We start from the raw sequence: 8107 nt of genomic DNA on the forward strand, positions 1-8107 counted from the left end.
GAAATCTGCTTACAGGGGACAATGTGGCTGTAAAGCCTATATTCTAGAGATTCCAGATTTTATCACCCACAAGCTTCCTCTCTGCTGTTGCTTTCCACTCACATGGCTTTCTTACAAGCCCTTGAGGATTAGTGAGAAGAATCAGGCACTGAAACTTATCCAGGCTCTCTGCTAAGTTTGCAGGGGGTACAGGATGTAGCTGAGTTGACAGGCTGAGGAAGAGAAGGCTCATGCAAGGGCAAGGACAAGTAAGAACAATGGCAAACTATTCCTAAGAAACATCACCATAAGTAAAATAAAAAAATAATGTTTCAAGTAGTGATCATAAAATCAGTGTAGCCCATAGTGTCTAAGGTCATGCCAGGAATTTGTCAGCCTCACGAACTGCACAGTCAGAAATATGTCTTTACTGATACAGACAACTTTGCTACCTTGCTTTGTGCTCCAAGGGCAGGGCCACGAAGCACTGCTGGCAATGACAAGATATTGCAGTGTTGTTGGTGTACATTTCCTTCATTTTAGCCCCTTGTCTTTTCCTTTAAGCAAGTTACACTTGGTACTGTAGTGTCCTGAACACACTCACCTGCTTATAAACCAGGGAACTATGACTCTACAGAATGCAATAGCTGCCATTTCCTAAAGTGTGGACTGGAGGAAAAAGGTGACTAAGTAGCTTGTTCAAAACTACCTGTAGAATTTCTGGCAGACTGAGAAGTGAATTCAAGTCTACCAAGTGTGGGGTGAAATAATACTGAACTATTCCTTCTCTTGCTGAATTTCTATTGTCTGCTCAAGTATATACTTGGGACCAGAGCATAAGGAAACAATGTGAAAAAACACATGTCCTTGGGGTCTCCTCTCAAATGGCACAGATTAAATCTAATACAAATGGGTAACCAATGACTAGAATAACTTGAAACCTAAGGAAATGCCATATCCAACCTTGCTGAAGTCAATAGGAATCTTTCCAAGTAATCTCAATGATTTTACAATGAATTCGTGGAGGGAGGGAGGAGGCATGTAGCAAATAATGATTAAGAGTATGTGTGACATAGGCTGACTAAAATATGAAAACTACAGACACGTGGCAAAAAGGCCATAGTATTTTGTTACAGCTTACAGTTCAGCAGACAGTATTTTTTTGGCTACATGTATGTCACCTGCTATCTCTGTATTGAGCAATCCATACCAGGCAATTTCTGATCTAGTCTGCAAAGGTATTTAATCATATGTCATTATATTGATGCTCTGTCCTCATGTTGCATATCTTTCCTTCCTCACATCTACACTTTGCAGATGTAGCAGCTACTGCTGCCTGGGCAATCTATGACCAATCCTCCTTGCACCTGTCCTCCAGTTCCAGATGGTAGGCAGTAGATCTTTAGATATACTTTAGATGTACTTTAGGTGTACTTTAGATGTACTTTAGATTTTAGATGTACTTTATCTGTAGAGATAGCAATCTGTATTACCTTTTTCAGATTTCAGAACAAAGGTAACACGAGGGTTTGTGTGCCTGGCAGTTACAGTCAGAATCTGAGTAACAAAAGGCACAACTCTGTGGCATTTTACATCACACTTTTGCAAGCATTTACCTACTGCTTATTAGATTGCCAGAAGTGAAAGTCAGTGAAAACAATCAAACAATGATTATCCAGCCAGGCTTTTAGAAGTCACAGGACGGAAACATGTGGCATACTGTTACTGGATCAGTTCCAATACTGTAAGTTAGCCAAAATCTAAACAAATTGAGAGGACAACAAAATACACCAAGAATAAATTAGAAATACAATCAAGGAAATCAAGTTCCAATGGACCAAGTAAAACAACTTTGTTCTTTCCTGGCTTCTACATTTTGCAGTCTTTACTGTCATCACTATTAAAATTAGTTATTTACACGTGGGTATGTTACTACAAGCTAGCATTTGCATGCAACAATCCACCTGAGTATTTGATCACATAACATTTTCCAAATAATCTAATATTATATTATCTTTACTGTTGTTGCAGTGATCAATTTTAATTGAACCATTCAATGCAGTATGTGAAAAGTTGAACTTGAGAGGCTGAAGCCATTGTATTTTATCCAACTACTCATATATTGAACTTAGTAATTATGCTGATCTGAAAAATACCTTCTGGAAATGCAGCCATTCTTAATTTTAGGGATCCACTTTAGGGCCAGTTCCCTTTAATGTTTTCATCAACGACTTGGATGCAGGACATGAATGTATACTAAGTTTGTGGTTGACACTAAATTCGGAGGAGCTGTTGACTCCCTCAAGGGTAGAGAGGCCTTGCAGACAGATTCTGATGAATTGGAGGGCTGGGCAACAACCAACTGCGTGAACAAGAGCAGGTGCTGAATTTTGCACCATAAATGGGGCAAGCCTGAATATATATATGGAATGGAAGAGTCACCAGTATGCCTTGGCAACCAAAAGGGGCAGCTGTATCCTGGGGTGCATCAGGCACAGTCAGTCAAGGCAAGGGAATGTCTCGCTCTGCTCTGCAGTGGTGAGGTCTCACCTCAAGCACTGTGTGCAGGTTTGAGTGACACTACGTAAGAAAGACATAAAACTATTAGAGAGTGTCCAAGGAAGGGCTACAAAGAGGGTGAAGGTTCCTCTGTTGGACTCTCTCCATACGTCCATGTCTCTCTTGCTCTGGGCTGCTCAGACCAAGGCACCACTGAAAAAAACCTGGTTCTGTCCTTTTTGTACCCTCCACTTAGAAATTTCTATACACTGATGAAAATCCTTCCAAGTCTTCTCTTCTCCCTGCTGAATAGTTCCAGATTTTTCCTCCTTTCTCCACAGGAGAGACGCTTCAGCCCTCTCCTCATTTTCATGACCTTTCTCTGGACTCCCTCCAGTATATGTCCATGTCTTTCTTGTACTGGGCAGCTCAGATCTAGACAAAGAAATCCCAGTTTGGACTCAGCAGTACTGAGAGAAAAGGAAGGATCCCCTCCTCCGACCAACTAGGAAGACTCCTGATGCAGCTCAGGATATCATTAGTCATCTCTGACACAAACACAATTTTGAGCCAGCTTACCATAAAGTATTGATTGACAAAACCCTAGTAGTACTGAGTTATCACAGCTCTGAGGGTTCAAAATACTACAGAATACAAATAGATGATCATGGAGTTATATCTATGACAACAGTCTTGAACATCACATCGAATTGCCCCAAGAAGTCCAATGCCTTTTTGTGAATAAAGGCTTGAACTATGGCTTATTCCAGACTACATATAGTTTTCTAGCATCTGAGAACGGCTATGGCTCAAACTTGACCTGTAGGTTCTCCTTAGATATTGAGAGCCATCAGGAGACAATGTGGGTACTGGAACAGCTCAGAGAAGCCAAAAAGGGACTGCAGTCTTCCTGCAGACTCAATAGTCATAACGAAACAACATTGCCAGCTAGGAAGATGGGTTCTTGGTGAGAAAACTTTCCATGCCTCCAAGTTACACAAAACAATTGCTAGATGTTTAGCAAGCCACAAACCTAAAATATTCATCAAAACTCCTGCTTCTGAACTCATTGACCACTGTAAGAGCTCAGAAATCAAAACCTCTCCAATTTTTATAGTTGAAAACAGACCCTACACAGACAACTGAGGCTTAAATATATAACTTCAGAACCTTTGTACTTTGGGTAGACAATACAACCAACTCTTTATTAGGACAATACCCTGCTCTGTTCAAGGCCTGTTCTTCCCTGGACTCTCCACTTCCATGGATAAAAAACTCAGAAGCATCAACTTGAAAGTAGTGGTATGCTCCATGCAGCACCCTGATTTTAACAGAACTGGGCCTAGAACCTGCAGGGAAGGCATCTGCCGTGAAAGCCAGCATGGCCTGAGTTTCGGCAGGGTGCTCTGCTGGCTTGGGCCACCCACGAGTCATGTTCTGGAATGGCACCAACAACAATCTGGAGGCAACTCCTGCTGTGGAGCTGCAGGCGGGAAAGCACAGCAGCATAGAGGCTGCTCTACCTCACTTACTGCATGACCAGTACATGCAGCACCAGTAGGGGAAAAAAATAACAAGAATTTTTAACAATGCATTTGGCATTGTTAATACCCATCTTATGTTGTGCGCCAACTTTAACCATACAGACTGACGTTTTCCAAGTTTGGTGTCTGCTCAAACTTCTTGGAAAATGTCAGCCAACGATTCAACTATTTCTAAAAGAAAATAGCTAACCACGTTAGAAAAGAAGAAGTGACTTTTTTTTTTTGAGCTGCTTTAGCACCCCCAAGCTCTGAAGCACTCACATGACATTTGATAGAATGGCCTTCGCATGTGGGACATGCCAAGTGAGAAGTCTTCAAATTACTTGGTTGATGAAGGTCAGGAGACGCATGTTTGAGTTTATAGCTGATTTCCCCGGGGAAACTGCCTGCAATGATAATGACCCAGCCTCTGGTGAGCCAGAAAGGCTGCAGTTCTCTGTTGTGTGGACTTGGTGCTCACAACAGATACCAGATGAGAAAGATTCACTTGTGCTCCTCAAGCTCCCCCTGCTTTTCATTCTGTGATTTTCTGACTCGACTTCAATGAGCAAGACAGTTAACTTGACAGTGTTTCCTAATCTCCTCGTAAAATTAATTAGCTAAAACACTGTAATGCTAACGAACTGGAATAGGTTGGGCCTTGAGATTATAAAGGTACTTTCCCTCTCTGTTGAAAGAACTGTGTTCTCAGATATTAGAGTACAAAAAAACAGCCAAAATAGTAAGAATGTCACCCAATAAAGTAAGAGCAGTTAAAGTAGAGAACTGGTCTGGATCTGGTTGCGTGGCAGACTTATATAAATGCCACTCACGAGAAATGGAAATGAAAAGAAAACCAGACTTAAAACATTATGTCTCTCCCATTTGTAGCTGTTTTGATTTATCCCAGTAGTGATGCAAGCATCATATTAAAAGCATTTTGTGGCAAAACTGTGTGCACTAGATTCAAGTTAGTCTTGTAAGAGACTTGTTCCTCTTTGTTCACATCTGTTGAGGTGATCTGTCTTCCTGAAGACCTGCCTTTACTATATTTTCACCCAAACTCTGTTTCTTTAAATGAGTATTTCTATGCATTTTCTTAATGCTAAGTGAGCATATGTAGTGAAGAGTATTGAGAACAGACCACAGATTTTACATGGTGAAGATTTGCTAATGGAGCTCTCATTGCAAGTTACAAACACTGACTCTTCCATGTATGAAAACACAGAAATAGATACTGATTTCTTTCTACCAGGATTTGGTGATAATTGTATAGTTTTCTGAGATTCTCACACTGTACTCAGCATCAGGAATACAAACAAGAGCAATGGTTAATTTATTAAAATTCAAAAGTCAAGTTATGCATGCTTCTGTAGTTCTAATTGCTTTTATATACCTGCCTGCACAACTCATAGAACAGTGCTTTAGAAATGTACTTTTATTAACCATACTTAGTTTAGCTCCTACTCTTTCACCACACTAAAGGAAAATGAAGATTTTTTCTTTCCTTCATATTTCTAATTTCACCCACCAGTTCAAGTCTGAAATGCGAAGTGACAGCAATCCAACTTCTTGCATCAAAAGATGACAATTCCTGTCACACAGTAAAAGACTACTTGTGACTGAGAGGGAAAAGTCTGCATCAGCTTATGAACTCTGTGTTCTTTCAGCATTAAAAATTATATGGGGATAGCACAATACAAAGGACCAGAAGTAAATAAAGTTTCTTATTCAGCACGGGATACATAGGATGTAAAGCAAATTGCTACAGCAGCTGATGGTTCCCAATATTTTTCAACTCCGGTCCAGCTGAATTCCAGTCAGCATCAGAAAGAGATTTGTTCAAAATCACATCAGTGCACACATAAATTCCAGAGATGTAGGGAGCCACCTTGGGCAGCTGTTTATATTATTGCATACTCTTCTGCTCTCATTCACAACTTAATCCATCAGTCCTTGCTACAGGTTATGTGTGTGCAACTGCCAGGACTGCGCACCTGGTGTTACTCTACACCCAAGCACCAGGTCCTCTTGGGAAAAGTGACAGATGATCTTTTACTTCCACTGTGCTCTCCTGGTTTATAAGAGCTCTGAGGTAGGAAGCTTCTCTGGGTGCAGAAAGATAATCAAACAGAACTGCACTGTTCTTGCCCAGAGCTACCAGAGCAGAGACACACGTGATGCTCTCAGAAGGCACAGCCACGTCACAAAGAAGGCTTGTGCTTTGGGAACATTACACTCCAGCCAGTCTAGACTCTGCAGCAGGCCATAATGGCTCTTGAAGACCTCCTGAATTCAGGGAGGAGACTGGTAGTAGTACAGAACCACCCTGACTTCCACTTGCGATTTTCTTCCTAAAAGCATCTTAAATCAACAGACCTCTAGGTTTACAAGCAACACAGTTTTTCTTCTCAGATGATCCCTACTCATAAATTTTTACCTCTGATATACCTCGTTTTATACATCCTACAATTCAATTCTTCAGAAGAGTTGGGCTTTTCCCTTCAATTAAAAAAGAATATTAATAAAATAGAAGCCAAGAGTTCTGAAGTCTTATCAGATAAGCAACAGGGCTAAGAATGTACGTTTTCCCATGTTTTTTCAAAAAATATTTCCAGTGAAATTTTTACTGCCAAGACATAGAAAGCATTCTAAATATCAGCAATTCACTAGAAGAGAAGTCTGAACTGCATGAAATACCTTTTATACTGTGATTGTGTTGGCTTAAGATCATTTCAGGGCAGATTCTTCACCACCTGGTACTCCGTTGGACTGGTGAAACCAGCATCTCTATAGGCACCTGTAGAAAAAATAAACTTCATTTTAAAATTCAGTTTTAATGATGCTATACAACACACACTCTTTCAGCAGTGTACCTTGCCTTCTCAGAACCCACTGATCTATACACAGAATGCTCCTGCAGAACTGCTTTCACCTTCTCATCATAATCCCTGAAGCGGAACTTAGTCAAGAAGGAATTGCTGGGGAAATCCTGTTCAGCAGTTGAATAGGATGGATACTCATTCAATTTATTTCAAACAATGAATATAAACACTCTGGACCTTCACCTAGGAGAACATCTGTCCATAGGAAGGCTTTAGATCTCTGATAAGAAATAGGTTTTTCTAGGTTATGATACATTTGATGTTTCATTCCAACTTAGGATGAAATGAATCTTTTCTGTGTGAATTGGAGAAGGTTTCTATCTAACTAGCTCACTTTCTAAACTTCAGATGAATTCCCACTCCAATGTCTTCCAACATAAATGAGAATCAGGCTCACCCAGTCTGAATCCATCCAACCAAAATTAGAGGACTGCCTGAAGCCACCAGCACTGTGACCTCTGGTCTTTACACTGTCTCTGTCTCCCCATCATTTTTAGCTTGAATCCAGAGCATACTTTTGAAGTGAATTCCACAAATATACCCAACTACTACAGAGCTTTGATTTGCTTCATGAGCAGCCTCAAGGTGCATCACTGTTTTGTTTTGTGTTCCGGGTTTTTTTGTTTGTTTGTTTGTTCATTTTTTATCAAACTGAGCCAGAAGATACACTCCATGAGTATACGTAATGTGTTTCTCTCTTGCTAACATGCCTTCAATCTATGGAATCAGACCAGAGGTCATTTAGATTCATAGATTCATAGAATCAATATAGTTGGAAAAGACATCTCAGATTATCTAGTCCAACCACCAACTTATCTCCACCATGTCCACTAACCATATCCCTCAGTGTCACATCCACACAGTTTCTGAGCACCTCCAGGAATGATGTCTCCACCACCTCTGTGGGCAGCCTGTACCATTGCCTCACCACTTTCTGAGTTTTTCCTAATATCCAACCTGAACCTCCCCTGGTGCAACGTAAGGTCATTACCTCTCGTCATATGACTGTCATCTGGGAGAAGAGGATGATTCACTTTCAGGTAATTGCACAGGGCGATAAGGTCTCCCCCGAGCCTCCTCTTCTCCAGAGTGAACAATTCCAGTTCCCTCAGCTGCTCCTCATAAGACTTGTGCTCCAGACCCTTCACGACTTTGTTGCTCTAAAGACATTCCTTGAAATAGAACACCCTGAAACTTGTGTATTATGAGTGCTACGTCCTC

This window comes from Tetrao urogallus (assembly GCF_951394365.1).
Source record: "Tetrao urogallus genome assembly, chromosome: 2".
Lineage (NCBI taxonomy): Eukaryota > Metazoa > Chordata > Aves > Galliformes > Phasianidae > Tetrao > Tetrao urogallus.